Source organism: Pseudorca crassidens, chromosome 11, assembly GCF_039906515.1.
Source record: "Pseudorca crassidens isolate mPseCra1 chromosome 11, mPseCra1.hap1, whole genome shotgun sequence".
In the NCBI taxonomy this organism is placed as follows: domain Eukaryota; kingdom Metazoa; phylum Chordata; class Mammalia; order Artiodactyla; family Delphinidae; genus Pseudorca; species Pseudorca crassidens.
The window spans coordinates 58,301,060-58,319,464 of NC_090306.1; the positions used below are offsets into that span (position 1 = coordinate 58,301,060).

Here is an 18,405-nt window from a genome sequence, read left to right on the forward strand (position 1 = left end):
GAGATCATGCCAGCCCAGGACAGGTCCCACGGGAGCTGGATGAGGCACAGCTGGGACTGAGTGCCCAAGACAAAGGGTGGAATCTGAAAGACATGACTTAGAGGATAGTGACAGTCAAATCCAGTTGAGCAAATCCGAAACAGGTCATCAATTTAAAGGGATCGTTGAACAATGGAACCCTGGGGCTTAAATGAGTAGAGAAAAGAGAGAAGTTGAAGTCCTAAGAAGTCAAGTTGTAAAACAGAAATTGTCCTAGAATGATGTTTTTCAAACTCAGAGTAATGACCCATTGGAGAGTTATTACATCAATTTAATGGGTCATGATGAGCTTATTTTAAAAATTAAATTAGAAGAGAATGGACTTTGACCAAATGCATCACATAGAAGAAGCGAAAGTGATTATTTTGTGAAACTTTTGTTTCAGTTATATACATATATGTGTTGAGTCACTTTGTAAAATTTACTTCTCATTGTGAGTCATGGTCAAAAAAGTTTGAAAGCCAGCGGCCTAGAGAAATTCCAGATATGGAGTACAGATGGCAGTGGCAGCTTTTCATTCAAAGATTTATGTGGGTGGACCAAGTTTATTTAAAGGGGACGAAGCAGAATGTAGAAACACTGTTGATGGGAGAATAGATGCAAACAACCTTAATGGCAACATTTTGCCAATATATCCCAATGTTCTTAAAAAGAATTAAGTACTTCCATTTTCACAAATCTATCCGGAAGTGATAACCCAAAATATAGTCTTATGCACTGAGATTTCATCGCAACATTGTTTATGGAAGTGGAAAATTGGAAACACCTAAACGTTCAACTTTAGAGGAATGGATAAATTATTATACACTCTGCATCAGCTCTCCTAAATTGACCTAGAAGGAATGGGAATCTCACTAAAAAAGAAAAACAAAACAAAATAAAAAACGTAAATTATGACTGAACCCTCTCAGAGGTTACTATGGGTTCACTTTCCCATCTACTGGCTTCGTCACTCCTTGGTCATCTGCTCCCTGACCTCCTTGCAGGTTTATGACAGGGTGTCTTGGCCTCATTTGTCATCTACCCTGTTGATTTTGGAGCTCTAGTTTTTGGACTCTCTGCTTATCTTAGACCTCTGCCTCTTAAAGTAACCAATTTTAGAATCTCTTTATTGGTTGGTACCCTGTCCTTACCTCTTGTTTCCTCTCTTCCCCTAATGGACATGTCTTCCCACTGGACCTGCCTCTCCCTGAGACCTCACCCATTAGAAAAGAAGGGCAGGAAAATGTGCTATATCCATATAAGCGAACACTGTTCAGCCACTAAAATTTATTTTCGTAAATAATTTTAATGACATGGAGGAATGTTTATAATATCTCTGTGGCTGGGTCAAATGCCAAGACCTAGGCCTAAAGGGAAACGGGGGGTTTAAGGAGAAGTGATCTGGGCCTTACCAGGCTCTCTTCACGGTTAAGCAATGTGTGAAAGCACAGAGGGAGGAAGTAGTTTCTTAGCATAATAAAGTCACTCTTATCAGTTCATAGGAACATGGCCAAAGTTATATAAATAATATGCAGAATAGATTAGGAAGTGTTTAAGGAAATTAGTCCTCTAGATGTAGAGCTTATTTAAATTTCAGATACACCAGGAGACAAAGCAGAAGTCAAAGAGTCAAGAGGCCACTCCCTCCTACCTATCACTCTTTGTTACCATGGCCACCACCCACAAATAGTACAGCTTTGGACCTTAAATGTTGTAAGCATTACTTTCAAATGAAAAGAGAGAAAACTCAAAAGCCCTCCCAGGGCATGAGAATAACACGTGAATGAAGCTGAGTGTAAGAAAAGTGGCAGTGGTGGGGACTGGGATAGATGGAGTATGTGGGCCCTCCCCTGCCCCCAAAGCAGCTGCTTCTCAGCTTCCATCAGCTGCTGCCCTGCAGGAATGTGGCCCCAGTGTTGTCAGATCTTGATGATGTTTTCAGCATCAAGAGATGCTAGAAATCTAGGTTTTTTGTATGAAAAATATTTAAAAATAATGTGTAGTCTGAACAAAACATGTCTGAAGGCCTAACACATACATCAAAATGTGAATAGCTGTTGTCTTTGAGTGATGGGATTTGGGGTCATTTTTTATTTTCATTTTTACGTTTGACTGGATGTTCTAGAATCTTAACAGTGAATATGATATTACTTTTATAATCAGAAAAAAATTGCTACTTGTTAAATTTTTTAAAATTAATTACTAAACACCATTAAAACAACAATTAAACAACAAATGCTACAGGAACTTTCCTGGGTGGATGTTTACATGAGACTAAAGGTTTTTTTGGTTGTTGTTTTTTATAAATTTATTTATTTATTTTTGGCTGCATTGGGTCTTTGCTGCTGCGCGCAGGCTTTCTCCAGTTGCAGCGAGCAGGGTCCACTCTTCATTGCGGTGCACGGGCTTCTCACTGCAGTGGCTTCTCTTTTTGCGGAGCACGGGCTCCAGTAGTTGTGACACGCAGTCTCAGTAGCTGTGGCGTGTGGACTCAGTAGTTGTGGCACACGGGCTTAGCCGCTCTGCAGCATGTGGGATCCTCCCGGACCAGGGCTCGAACCCGTGTCCCCTGCACTGGCAGGCGGACTCTCAACCACTGTGCCACCAGGGAAGCCCGAGACTAAAACATATTATTTTATAATATGTTTACCTTCACAAGTTTGCAATATATCAAGAAGAATTTCAGCTAAACAATAGTAAATACCAGTCCTCAGGCTTACTGATTCTCGGTTTGTGGTCATGATCTTTAGCTGTTGTTTCCAGATCAGAATATATGAAAGCAAGTTGTTTGTTCTATAATATTACCATCATTTCTATTTGATTAAGTATTTAGCCAGACTCTCTAATATGTGAGTCGTCCTCATTCTGACTAGATGTTGAAAGAAAAGAGCAGGTAATGCTTCCTTCAGAGTAATTATAGGATAGTCAACTACATAGTGTGTTTATGAGTATTAAATCAGTTAAAATTTGTAAAACACTTAGATGAGTGTCTGACACAAAGCAGGCATGAAATGAGTGTTAGCTATCATTGTATTATGACTGCTGCTAGCATTGTCATTATTGTTATTATTATTGTCATTATTTTTCAGAAATCAGAAATTAAGAATGACCATTTCTTGCTAGGGAGTGGAAGAGATGTAAGAGGGAGAGAAAAAGAAAGGGAGATAAGGGAAGGGAAGACTAGAAAAAGAAAAGGCATTTCTGATTTGCTCTTTCTTAACTTGGAAGACAAAAAGGAGGAAATGGAAGAATTAAGAATATGACAAGTCTGAGGAGTCAGGGTAAGGGAGGTGGGCTCAGAGTGAGGACATAGCTGGTGGGATACAGCAAAGTCCATGTATCTATTAGACCTCGACTTCTCTACCTGCAGGTGACACCCATTATGGGTCATGAAATTAATTTAGTATGTGACAATCCATGTTTTGCTAATGAAAGAGAATGGACCAGAGCAGAACACGGTAGTGCAAGTAGTGAAGACATGTATTGCTTATTGAAAATTTGTTTTTTCTTTTATGTGGATGCATGTATGTGGAGGTGACAGTCGTGGCAGTCAGAAATTTTTGAAAATCTTTTTACTAGACCAAGGTGAAGCATTGGCTTTCCTCTGTATTTCCTCTGTGACCCTTCTTTAAAAGAGGGAAGGGGGCTTCCCTGGTGGCACAGTGGTTGGGAGTCTGCCTGCCGATGCAGGGGACACGGGGTCGTGCCGCGGTCCGGGAAGATCCCACATGCCTTGGAGCGGCTGGGCCCGTGAGCCATGGCTGCTGAGCCTGCGCGTCCAGAGCCTGTGTTCCGCAACGGGAGAGGCCACAGCAGCAAGAGGCCCGCGTACCGCAAAAAAAAAAAAAAAAAAAAAGAGGGAAAGAAAGAGTGTGTGTGCGCACACACGCGTGCATGAACACACATACATTAATTACCCTGAAAGAATTTCAGAAAATGGAACTTTTTAAGAGAATTGAAGAAGTCCCCACTCAAATGGAATGCCCTAGATGTAAAGATATTATCCAAGGGCAAACTTTTTAATAACAACTAGTGTTTATTAAGACCTTACTACACTGCAGGCACTGGGCTAAGTACCCCACATTTAATCCTCCCAACAACACTATGAGATGAAAACAAATACCAGCAATAGAAGAAATCCCTGAGATCAACAAACATTACAGATTTACAACCTACAGGTAACAGATAACCCTTCTTCCCTGTCTTCTCTCCCTCCTTCCTTTACATCTTTTCTTTCTCTTTCTCCCCTTCTTTCACTCTCTCTCTCTCTCTTCCAGTTTCATATCTGAGGAAAGGAAAAGAATGGTGAAAGAGAATGAAAAAGAAAAACCATGAAAATAAAACAGATGGGAGCAACAGGAGAGGAGGAGGGAGGAAGGTGATAAAAGGGAAAAGGAAGGGAGTATTGAACACGATTGACACCATACCATATGCCTCTGAGAAATTATTTTAAATGTAAAGCCTTCCATGAAGCTCTTTAAGGGGACTCATTGTTTAGGGTGGAATTGAGAAGGGCCAAGGAGGGTAGTGTGCCAAAAACAAGCCCTGCTCCCTCACTCTGCTCAAGGTCAGCCTTGGCTGCAAACATTCATCAGATAGGACACGACAACCAGCTTCAGACAGAATGCTTCTGATACCAGTTCTAGGTATTGATGTTACCATCTTGTGCAGGGGTAGCCTGGAGTCATGCACTTTCTCCTCTCAGAGGAGCCCTCTATATCTATTTGATTTCTGTCATGCATGCCAGTGGGCTTTGGCTCAATGTTAATGATTTTGTTCCCTTTGAATTCCTGTGAGATTTTATTCCTTTTGGTTTCCAAGAGTTATGTGCCACTGTGATTTCAGCCCAGTCACACTTTTGCTGTGATAAAAAGAAACTATAGGGAAGGCTTGCTCTGTATCCACTGCCTGATTGCTGCTGCCAGACACGACTATTAAGACTTCCTTTCAGAGAATGCAAGGGATAGATTCTGTTTCCAGGGCCCTGATCATGTGCCTTTACTGTTGGATAAACTGAGAACTCTAAACCACGTGCTATTCACACACACTCTCTACCTGGAAAAGACCCCTTCTGGCTTGAGCCAATTGGATTAATCATGACTAGACAGACAAAAATGTTGTGGTCAGTGACCTAGCTCTCACTCCTTAACCATTACATGACAAACCACCCGTTAAAAAACAACTTTATTGTTAGGCATACTTCACAGCATTTTTGTCAATGCTATCATTTCAATGTTTTGAACTAAGGTTTTGTTTGTTTCCTGGCTGCCCCTGCCCCACACACATAATGACACACACACACACCCTTTTTGCATTGAGGTAGCAGGCTGGGATAGGAAAACATCTGCTTATACTGATAATTAAGTTATCAAAATTTGTAGTTTACCAAGAAGAACCAGGTTTTAGGCAATATTACTTATACTAGCCCAGAAACTTCATTTTCAGTCTTCCTGACCCCAAAGAAATCACTAAAGTATCCCCTTTTGCTTTTGTATCTTCCACCTGGGACCCAGATTTTATCTGTGTCAATGACACTCTAAATATAGGATCTTTTAGTGACTCAGGTCATGCAGAGGCACAAGAAAACTTCAGGCTGGGGCACCAAACCCTCATCCAGTCTTTGAAAGCACCCTGAAGCATCTCAAAATATAATGAGGGCAGTAGCAGAAAAAAAAAAGCCCTCAAATTAAAATTAATTTCAATCTACTTTAATTAAATGCCTGTTAGCACTTTGTGGAGACAGATGATGATTTTGTTACAAAATCAAAAAGCAAGTGATTCTCTAATCTTGTTTTGTTGCCAAGTTCCAGCTGACCTACTTTTAAGTTGCCCTGCAAAATATGGCCTCCACCCACTGCCCCTCCTTCCTGTCCACCACCCCTGCTGATCTCTCTGCTCATCTCCCTTCTGGTTCTGCTGGGTCTTTCACAGACTCCTCTTTCTTCTTCCACTCTTGTCTATGGGAAGGTCCAGAAGCTGGCCTTGACATTCCCTTCTTCCCTCAAGCTGATGATGAGAACCCCGTCCTCATGGCTTCTTCTATGTCACTCTCACAGGGAAACACCCAAATCTTTAGACATGATCTCTCACCAACTCTCCAAAATTCCTTAAATCCAGGGTGACCCCTGGCACCCTTTGCTGGGACAGTCCCAATTTGTCTGTCATTCCAGCTTAATTAATAGTGCCCACTTTGACTCTCAGAAAGGTCGCAGACAATATATTATTTAGTCAGCATATTATTTAGTCACCCTCCTCTAGATTAAGGATTTCCCCCTGTTTACTTGATCCAAAATTTAATCACTCCACTGCTTCTTTTTCTAGAATACTGGCCTTCTTTCCCTGCATTCCCACTTCTGTCGGTGGTTCTGCTGCTCTTCCATGGCTCAGAGGCTGGAAGCCTTGGTGCCTTGCTGACCCCTCTATCCGCATCCCATCTTCACCACGCACAGCACCAAGGTCAGAGGAATGGACACAGCTCCTGACTGTGTCACTCACCAGCTCTGTGCTCTGTCTCCGTGACTCGATATGATATTGTCATTTGTAAAACAATGAGGACAATACTTTCTGACAGGGTCCTTGCAAGGAGTAAATGAGGCTGTTTCTAAGGGGGCACCAGCCACTGTGCCTGACACAACAAATCTGATGGCTTCTTAGTCACGCATTTATTCAACACATATTTACTGAGCACCTCCTATATTCCGGGCACTGTTCTAGGTCCTGTGGATGCATCAGTGAGCAAGACAGTCACAGCATCTGCCCTCATAGAGTTAGCATCCTAGTGGAGAAATTAGACAATGAACAAATAAAGAACTAACAACAGGTGGTGATAGGGAAGGAAAAGCCAAGCAGAGCAAGGCAGATGGAAAGTGTCAAGGTGAGTGAAGAAGGGTTGCTATTTTGAGAAGGGTGGTCAAGGAAGATGTCACTATTAAGGTGGCCTTTGAGCAGAGACCTAAAGGAGATGAGGGAATTAGCTCTGAAGATATTTAGGGGAAGAACAGGCACCGGCATGTTCCCTGGGGCAGGACCAGGTCTGATGTGTTTGAGGACCAGCACAAATTACAGCTTTATGGAGTGGAGAAGCAAATAGGCACATAGTAGGGGCTGAAGCCAGAGGTAGCGGGAGCCCAACGGTGCAGCCCTTGTAGATCCCGGCGAGGAGTTTAGCTTGTCCTCTGAGCGAGGTGGGAGCTGTTGGACAGTGTGCACAAAGGCGCGACTGTCTTGAGATAAGGCTGCAGGAGGCGAGGCCAGAAGGAGAGAGCCATTAGAAGAGCTGCAATAATCCAAGCCTGGACCAAGGTGGAGGCAGCAGAGGTGGTGAGAAATGGACACCGTTCCTTTGAAGTCTCTCAGATTTCCCACCGAATTTCTGTCTCACAGCCACAGCCCTGGCCCTGGCCTTCGTTGCCTAACACCTAATAACTGCAATAGCCCCTCCAGGTCCTCACTGGACCTGCTATCCCTGTTTCTCCTTCTCTCACTTTCATGATATCACTTCCCTGCTCAGGAAAAGCAGCTGTGCTCTAGCAGTTATATACCAGATCCAAACTCCTCCCCCAGCTCTCTAGACTTTCCACTGGCTTCTACACATTCAGTGTTCTTTCCTACCATAAACCAATCCCAGCCAGTGCTCCACAAATTCAGTAGCAACTCAGACAGTACCTGGCTTTCTAAATGACCAAGAGATTTGCTATTCAATATGCATGACAAAATTAATAATAGAGTAGTTCTTTTCATTGAAACCTACTTCCAGGTATGTATTACAACAATAGATAATAACGACTGATGTTGTTTACTAAGTGCCAGACACTAATCTAAGAACTTTACAAATAGCATTCCCTTTAATCCTTACAACACCCCATCACACCCCTATGAGGTGGACACTATTATTACCCCCAGTTTTACAGACGAGGAAACTGAGGCACAGAAATGTTGAGTGAATTGCCTTTCATTGCAAAGCCAGTAATGAGAATAGGTGGGTGTGGAGCTGGGATTTGAATCTAGAAAGTCCAGCCCCAGGGTCAACGCTCTTAGCCAAACCCTCTATTGCCTCCCATACTTGGACATTCTGTCTCAGATTTCTTAAAGTGACTTGTTAAATTGTCAGTGTGAGTACCGCAAAACTCTCATTACCACCCCCAGGCCTTGGCTTGGCCTCTTCTCCACCTCCCCACCTAGCTCTGCCTTGCCAAATCCCACCCAGCTCTCAAGTAACTTAACCTCCTGTTCTTCCACAAACCTTCTCTAGACGTATTAGACCTCGCTGACCTTCCATTCTCCCAGCTATTTGAAATCCATTGCCAATCACTATGTTTTCTGGGGTTTTTTTCTTGTGTCTTCCCAACTACACTGCAAGCTGCTTATGTAGAGCAGCTATAAATTATATCTCTTTTTATATCTCAATGATATATAAAGCAATCCTGGGCCATTCAGCTCAACAGACATTTTAAAATCAAGCCTACAGTGAGCCAGATATTGAATCGGTCCTGGAGACACAGTGAAGACAGTGCTCAATAACCCTTCTTGCCCAGTTAGGAGGATCCAGAGAAATGCTTCCCAAAACATAATCATTCCAGTTAACCCTTTGGTGTAAATGCCATCAGTGACACTATTCATACACAAATATATGATTTTCATGTTATTTCAGTGTAAATTCATTGAGCACCTAATTTTTCCTACTTTTTGCAGAGTGCTGTGCCAAATTCTTGCTCCAACAGGGAACAAGACAAAATTCCAGTCGAAGATTTCCCAGCCTGTGTTACCAATTTCCAGTCTATGGTGCCATATGCCTTAGGGCATAGTTAGACGTAAAGAACAGAAAAGCCACTCAAATCTACTTTGGGTGAAAGAGAATATAGGAAATCTCACAGAACTCAAATGTAGAAAGAACAGCGAGGCCCATGGGTGATTGGAACAAAGAAGGACCAACAAAGTTACTTTCTCCATCTTTCTGTCCCCCTCTCCCTCTCTCGTCACCAAACCTACCCCCAGGTCGCCACCTCTCACTCTGCTTTCACACGATCCATCATGGCTTTCACAAAATGCTACCCTCAGCCTCCAAACACCTACATGGTGACCTTCCAGGTCCAGCATCACTGTCTATTCACTCGACTTTCCATATTCTAATCCCAAATGTCCAGCAAGAGAATCTAACAGGCCTACTGTGTGATAGGTTTCCAAACACCTATGGCTGAGGAGTGGGGAAAGGATACACAGGTCATGTTGAATGGTATGTAGGCCTGCAAGGGACTACTCTTCCTGAGGCAGAACTCAAACATGTGGGATGGTGTCTTCTGTAGAATGTAATGTGATACGTGGTACAGTAGTTACTCTAGAACATAGACACACCTCAAATTCACATACTGCAGACTTCATAGATTCATGGAATTGTAGAAGAGTAAGGGATTAACACAACTTTCATACTTGAGCTCAGTGGAAACCAAAGCCCAAGAGTGGTTAAGGGTAGAGCCCAGGGTAGATCCTGTACTCTTTGACTCCTAATTTAAAATGCTTTCTACCTCATGCCCAACATTTACCAAACCAGCAGCCCTTAAAGACCACCTTTGACATGTGGGTACCCAAAGACAGTCTACACATCATCATGCAGGTTTGTTTATTCTTTTAGTATAATTTCGGTACCAACTCAAGCACTTTCACACATATATTATTTGGTCCCCAAAACAATTAGGAGAAGAATCTTTAAACCTATTTTGTAGATGATAAACTGAGACTCAAAGAAATCAGGAGACTCACCTATAGTTTATATACTTAGTACTGGGCAGGGCCAGGATTTAAACCCAGTCTATCTGACTCTAAACCCTTGCTGGTCCTGCTGAGCCATATTGCCTCCACTCTCCAGAAATCAGTTAAATGTCAATCATAAAAAAGGGATTGGAAAATCAGACTGACAAGTTCAGAGGTTCAAGGAATTAACATGTACAGGAGTGGGGTGCTCAAACTATGGACACAGTGTCCTTCATCCCTGATAATAATGGCCTCTAGCACTTCCCTCCCTCAGCATTCATGTCTCCATTACAGAAGAAGGAAGGACGGGAGCATTTTCCAATGCACAGATCAATCCCATTTGCATGGTGGGGAAAACCGGTTCTTACATTAGATTGTTTTGCAGCAGTGATTCACTCTATCAAAGGTATCACTGCTGCCTTTGATATGGACACTATCATCATCAGCCCCTTTGGAATCAATCTCAAACTCATGTATAATTCAGTTAGCCTGGTGAAATTCTTCACAGTTCTCTAAACAACTTCAAATTCTTCTGGATAACTTGACCCTATGTTCCTGGGACCAAAAAGGAGTGAGGCACCAATGTTTACATCCCAGAGTGGCTCCAAGGGATGAACTGTGCACAAGGCTCTTTCTTAAGACATGCATACTTTTACTGCCTATTGACTTATGTTTCTTTGCCGTGGTGGAGATTTATCATCCTTTAAAGGAAACGCTGGACTCCAAATCAATTCCATGCTTTGGTTTCAAGAAACCCTCATAAGGTCCTCTCAACAACACAGCTAGGGAGAGGGTGCCCAGCCTTCTCAGTTTGCTCAGGACTGAAAGGGTCCTAGGGATTTGGGACATTCCATTTTAAAATCAGGAAATTTCCTGGCAAACCAGGACAAGCTAGTCACGCTAATATGGAGATTTTTTTAAAAGGCAAATCTTTTGTCTTACTAAACTACAAAAGTTGTCTGTAGAACCAACCACCTTGGCAATGCAGGATGGCTGATAATTGTCCTTTAATGTCTTTAAACATTTTTTATAGGGGTGCAGAAAACGCAAAGTATAAATGTGTGACAATAAATACATCAAACAGTGATTCTTAATACCTCCAAATGCAGATGAAATACATCAAGCAAATGAAGAGCAAAACTGACACAGGTGACAATGATTCATTTCAATATGTAAAGACCCGGCAGGGACTTTTATATAAAAGGGAGTCTTTAGCAGTCAGCTCTGTGGTCTTTGATTCATTGCTATGAATCAAAAGGTGCCAGATTTCACTCTTCGAATGGTGAGGGGCGGGGATGCTTCAGTCCCATGCTCCGTGTTCAAACTCTTACCTCTGCCTGTGTCCAGCAGTGTTAGAATGGGCAGCCCAAACCATGTGCACGTTAATTAAATCGTCAGTAGGGGCTAAAGAGAGGGAGCCTGGTGAGAGCCCAGATTGCTTTAATCCTTTCTGGAGAATATGAAAAGTTAAAGCTTTACCAATATAGCCTCTAATAATAAAAAAAAAATCCTTCAAATCTCAGCCCTGCAGTGCTAATTGATTGATGTCATTTATAAGTAATCTAATAGTGTTGAATAAGTTATTTTAAAATGGGAGTTGTTGAAGATACAGAGCCATACTAATCTGTGTCTTTTGAATATTCTTGTGATTATCATATATGATTTCAGGTCAGGATTAAATTTTGTTTTGTTTTTTAAACAATCTCCAGATACCTCATTTTAGCACTTAATAATAAAGTGAATTTAGGAAATGAGTAATTTTGAGCCAGTAGATGAGGCTGGATTATAAATTCATCATTAGACAAATATACGCCAATCACGTTGCTAGATGGTAGGAGGACAGAGAAATAGTGGAGAACAGAAAAATGGTGCTTCCCCTCCCTCACTGGTTTCCAATCTAGTGGAAAGCCTGACAACAAACAAGTAAATAAATGCACAAAATAATTTCAGACTGTGATGAATAAAAATTAATATAAATCTTCTTTCAGTTTTCATATCACTTTATAGCTCTTTGAACCACTCACAACAGCCTATGAAACCTCAACATAATATATTATTCAACAACAGTATTTTTTTCAACTCAGTCTTTGTTAGTTCCTGCTTCATTAAAAAAAAAATCTGGGGCTTCCCTGGTGGCGCAGTGGTTGAGAGTCCGCCTGCCGATGTAGGGGGCACGGGTTCATGCCACGGTCTGGGAGGATCCCACATGCCGCGGAGCGGCTAGGCCTGTGAGCCATGGCCACTGAGCCTGCGCGTCCAGAGCCTGTGCTCCGCAACGGGAGAGGCCACAACAGTAAGAGGCCTACGTACCGCAAAAAAAAAAAAAATCGTGAAGAATGATTTAACGTTACATCATAATTTTCCCACCAGAGGAACTACATTATCCACCTTAGGCTATTAAAAATTCTTTATTACTTTTTTATTGTTTTATTCAATATTTTTAAAGCCCTGGAGACAATTTACAACATCAAAATGCCAGGCCTTACAGATAAGCCAGAAGTGCAGTTTCTCACCACTCATGAGGCCTCCTTTCCTTGCTAATAAGATTAACATCTGTTTTTTCTGGTTCCTAGAACAAATAGAAGAATAAAGGGGGAAATCTGTGTTCCATCTCTCTAAGTATAACTAGTGCTGCATGCAGGAGAAGGGACATGGAAGATAAAGCTGCATGAAGGGTACAAGATGGCCCAGCTGGCTTCTCTAGAGAGGACAGTCTTAGACTGGCTGACCCTCCTCGCCCCCAGCCTCCAAACATCCCTCCCTCCTTCCCTGCAGTGACAGCTCTCCTCCCAGTTTCCCTAAGAGCCTTCTCCTCTGGTAAAGCTTAATCTTCAAACAGGACCCAAACTCACTCATACAAATATGTCAGTGATTTATGACTGTAAGGATATTACCGTCTTAATAAGGATCAAGGTCGTTAAGAAATGAAACTCTGAGCATAAGGTCTAGCAGTGGTGAGTGACCGGGGGCAGTATATATTTGGCCAACCCTAGATGTCTTGTCTCTACATTTGAAGTCTCCTGGTCTAAAAACCAGCTGGCACATAGGGCACTGGTTGCTTCTGATGCAAATCTCAGTGTCACACTTCACAGTCATGATACAATATCAAGTAACACTGTTTTCAGTATATTATAGAGTGGCACCCAGGCAAACTACTCAACAAGAAAAAAATCACTGTAGGTACACTCAGTCCATCTTGGATTATCTTGTGTAATAGTTTTTCACTGTACTGAAATGTCCTCCATCTATTGTATTGTTATTTAGATTTTTTGTGTGCTGACATTTGTCTCTCCCTCCAGGCACGGACTTTCTTCTGAGTCGGCACATGGAAAATATTGTTGGCTAGCCTCTTGACTATTAAGTATAAATTAATCTTTCCAGGACTCATTACAAATGTTTTGTTCTGAATGCCTTTAATGTTATTATTATGAATAATAATAACAGCCATTATGTTAGCTGGATATTTGCTACATACCAGGTGCTCTTCTTTACGTCATTGCTAATGCTCACAACAGCCTCCACATTCGTTATTATTATCCCTCTTTCTGTAGTTGAAGAAGTCACCCTTTCTCTGCAGAGAAACTCTCCTAAAAAAAGTCTGTCAAGGTTTTTGCTCCTGCACAGGTTAAGGACAATAAAGCAGGAAAGATACTGTGTCCTGGCTGTTACACGGGACACATTAAGGCACAAGGTTAATAGATAAGCACCTTTTAAAACCTCTGTGTTTTCTGAGGAATATTTATGAGTCTGGAGGTGAGTCAAGAATGAAACAGCCTATTGAAGAGTATAAGAACTATAATCAACACTATGGGACTCAGCAGAAACGGCTTGAACAGAGGAAAGAGAGTTCCAATTTAGACTCGCCCTTTCCAAAGTAGGCAATAACAGAGCAAGAACCTGACTGGCAACCACAGGTTTAAAGCATGTGATGTCAGGACCAACCCTCCCTTGGCAAACCCAGCGTTGTCCCAGGCTAATTTTCAAATGCTCATGCTTTATGGGGTGTTATTATTAACCTTGCTCTCGTAGGATAAACCAGGGTTTCAGTCACCAGAGACCTGGGGGCGGCTTAAGTATGGTTCTCCACTCTGTCCTCCCTCCCACTCTCCCTCCAACACTGCTGCCAGCAAATCAGCCTAAAAATAGTCCTAACTACCATTGGTAGACTTCATCCCAGTCTACAAAGTCCTTTCACATACCTTCACTTAACCTTGTGAAATAAGTATTATTAGTAGCCCCATCTTAAATAGGAAGATGGTTCAGAGAAAAGTTATGACTTACTTTATTTTTTTAATTTATTTTTTATTGAAGTATAGTTGAATTACAATGTTGTGTTAATTACTGCTGTACAGCAAAGTGACTCAGTTATACATATATATACATTCTTTTTCATTTTCTTTTCCATTGTGGTTTATCACAATATTGAATATAGTTCCCTGTGCTATACAGTAGAACCTCGTTGTTTGTCCATTCTATATAAAAATATTTGCATCTGTTAATCCCAAAATCCCGATCCAACCCTCTCCCACCCCCTCTCCCCCTAGGCAACCACCAGTCTATTCTCTATGTCCCTGATTCTGTTTATGTTTCATAGATATGTTGATTTGTGTATGACTTACTTGAAATCACACTGCCAAGAAGGACCAGAGCCAGAACCGGGTCCAAGTTTTCTGGGTCCTCTAATTCAAAAGGAGACCAAATGAAATCCCACCAAAGAAAATGTACCACGTGATTATCATTTGCTCTACCTCATTTCAGGCTTTAAGGTTAAAATTGATAACAATTTAGTAGATGTAGTGGTGTCCTACCATTAACATACCCACCTCCAACAAGCACATCTAAGTCCCACAGAACTATTTATTTAGTATCTTGTAGCTTATTTCATTCATGAGAGTTTATAGAAAGCATTACTCACCCATCAGTTTCTCTCCTCCCCACCCCCCAAGGTTTATAGACAATGTACATGAGTATCAGTAAGTGTTAGTTAGATAAGTACACGAGAGGATAAATCCTCCTACATGTCCTGTGTAGGCCTGGGATTCATTTTCACTGCTTAGTTATGAACTTCTGAGGGAGATAGCTTTAATAAAGCACACACATACACTGAGTACTTTTTGTCTCTATAGTATAGGCAACAGTACTTAGTCTTACTCTTAAGATAGAGCTCATTTTCAACGAAAACAACTTCTGTTCACTTGGGAGTGAAAAACAAAAGAAGAATTTGAAATTACTACAAGCACTACTTAGGTTAGTGGTCAGTAATTCAAGAATCAATTATCCAGTTTGTAGATTTTCTCTGTTCCTACATTACCTCCCTCTTATTTCCTACTTGGCATTTTCACTATTCATTATTCTCTCCTGCAGAGGGTATTAAGGAAAAAGAGTGGAGGTGAGATTCAAAATAAAATTTCAGTGAATGATTATTAAGCCCTTCTTTGTGCCAGACACTGAGATAGGTATGAGAGTCCTAAATGAGTAATACATGGCCCCTGTATGTGGGTTACTGTGATAAATGCTGTATATGTATGTATACAGATACGTATAAAGTGCTACAAAAACCCTGGTGAAAGAGCAATTAGCCTGGAAAGAAGGGCAGGAGGTAAAAATAACAGATGAAAGAAATGACACTTCTGCTGGGACCTGGAGAAGTTGAAATCTAAGAGGAAACAAGGGACGGGGGGATGAGGAGAAAACAGGATGAACAGGGGACAACAGGAGGGTAAGCAGTGGAGTTTAGAAGTACGCATGTGCTCTGAGAACAGTGAATCTCTGACGTGGCCCTAATGAACACAGGTGAATAGTGAGAGATGACACTGGGGTGATTTCATGAAGGGCTGTGAGGATGGTGACCATACATCCTGGTTTCTCTGAATCAGTTCCAATTTATGGCACAACTTAATTTACTATTTTACTGTAATTATGATAGCACCCCCCTTTTACTCTCAAAAATACCTTTGTTTGGGCAATAAATTATATGGCCATGTGTGTCAATCGGAGGCACATGTCATCACTCTCCCTACCTTCACCCATGGCAGACATTACTAAATTATCATGGTACACATTCCTGGGGAAGCCCGCACTTGTCTTCAGAATCCTATTAGAGGTATCACTCCAGACATAGATTGAAATTGGACTTACATATTCCTTCCATTCTATGGGCCAGAGAAGGTGCAAACTGGCAGCTCACAGTCCATATCTGGATTGCATTTGTATTTTGTTTGGCCCACACTGGCTTTTCTAAAATCCTAAAGCCGACATTTACTCTCATGAGATTTAACTTAGAAATCTGTTTTTCTGGCTTTATTTGAGAAATGGAAAAATCCAGCAACATCAGTCCTGTGTTCCACCATAGTGACAGCTGGCTGAAACTGGATGGTAATACCACCATTTTATGACAAAACTACCCGAGGTCATCAGCGAGCAAAACGTCCCCCAATGATCCTTGTTTCCTGGTATCCATACCCTTGTGTAATCCCCTCCCACACTGTATCCAATCTGGTACTGTGACCAACAGAATAGGACAGAAGTGATGTTATGTCACTTCCAAGGCTAGGTCATAAAACACACTGACTCTGCCTCTCTTGTATCACTTGCTCTGGAGGAAATCTGCTGGCATGTTGTGAGAAGAGGCCCTCACAGTGAGGAAGTGCAACAGCCATGTGAATAAGCCTTTCTGAAGTAGATACTCCAGCTCCAGTTAAGTATTCAGATGACTGAAGACATAAACATAGACATTTTGACTGCAGCTTCATGAAAGATCTGAGCCAGAACTGCTCAGCTGAGCTGCTCCCAGATTCCCGACTCTCAAAAACTGTGTAAGAAGTAGGGTTTGTTGTTTTAAGCTGCTAAGTTTTGGAGCAATTTGTTACACAGCAGTAGATAACTAATACACCAATACAATTGATTTCCTTACAATCTACTTGCCTCTACCAGTTATGTTACCTATATTACTCTAGACAGTTGAGGTTACATCCCTGCTGTAGAGAAAGAAATATTGTCGAGGATTCTAAGCAAGAAAGTGAGATGGTTAGATCTGGTTTTCATCACAGTAGAAATGGATGGTAAGAGAGGGATGAGTGTTGTTCAGACAAGGTAACACTTGACACTGACATCTCTGAAAAGGAGAAGTAAAAGGGAGGCTCAAGATCAAGCTCAAGTTTCCTAAGAAGCCCATGAGTAGATCTTGCAACCTAACACAATGGGAATGTGATATAGTATCATGTCTAAGAGAGTAAGCTCTAGACCCTGGAGTCAGAATATGTGAGTTAAAATCCCCATACCACCACTGAAAGATTATGTAAATTTGGCAAGTTACTTGTTACACGAAGCCGCCTTTGGTTTCCATATCTGAAAAATGGGACTAGGAATGTTTTCAGCTGCAAATAATTGACTGCCTACCTAACAATGGCTTTAAAAATCATTTATTTTTCTTACAAAACTGGAAGTACATTGGTAAGCAGTTGCTGGACATGGTTTGGCTGTTTAACAATACCATCAGGATCCCAGATTTTTTTCTGCCTTTTAACTCTACCTTTCTTAGCATAGAATGCTAAGAAAGCATGTTTTGCTTTCTTGAGCATGTTGGCTCATTGCTTTATGTTTCCAAAATGGCTGCTGCAGCTCCATCATATTTATACCAAAGGCAGCTCCAGCCATCACATTTATACCTAAGGCAGAAAGAAGTGGGGATAGGCTGAGAGCGTTACTCTAGCTCTGTGTGTCCCATTTCATCAAGAAAGAAAAAAGCTTCCCAGAAGCTCCCAGCAGACTTCTGCTTACATCTCATTGTCTAGAACTGGATCACAAAGCCATCTTAGCAGTGATGGAGGCTGGTAAAGTGAGTATTTAGTTGGATACACTAATACCCCAAACAAAACTGTGTTCTGTTAGCAAACCAGAAGAGGGGATAATGACTATTAGGTGTTCAGTTGCCCAAAATGGTACAATCAACTTCAGAATATTGATACAAGCGTTAAAATAAACTGATGCATGCTTCAGAATATAGTGCCTCACATGTAGTAAGTGCTCAATAGATAGTAACTATTGAAATTACAATAGTCCCGGCACAAAATGATTCAACCCTGCACTAGGACATGGCAAAGGGAATCATTTTGAGACCAAGTTAAGCTAAAGTTCTTGAAAACAAAGACAGATGAAACTGTTGGTGGGAAAATAAAAGATTTGGTTTTAATTGTTTTTTATTACCTTTACTTCTTTCCCTTAGAACCACTCAAGTGTCTATATTCCACATCATCATCTCTTTTCTAATTATTTTATAATTGTGTGCCTTTGTTAGATCTCAAGTACTTTATTTTTAAAATCTAAGGGAAATATAAAATTTGAGTTCTTAAATCTACTTGATTAAAAACCCTCTTACAGAAACTTTAACTCTACTCCCAATTAATAGCTTGCACAATTATATAATCATATAATGCTGGGCACTGTGACCTACTCTTCACATGTATTTGGTTTAGAGATAGCTTGCGTCTGTGAAGAAATAGAAATATCTCCCATGTTCATGCTAAAATTAATTGCAATATGGTAGTCATAAGACATGAAATGTTTAATTAGCAGGCAACACAGCTCCCAGAAACCCAGTGACACACTTTGCTGAACCCATCTCAAGGCACTTTCAGG

At 41.3% G+C, this 18,405-nt stretch overlaps 1 long non-coding RNA gene across 1 annotated transcript in view; it reads left to right on the forward strand.

Moving 5' to 3' along the window:
- LOC137202871 (uncharacterized) overlaps positions 1-18,405 on the forward strand; it is a 131,633-nt gene that overhangs the window by 75,570 nt on the left and 37,658 nt on the right. The window lies entirely within an intron of this gene.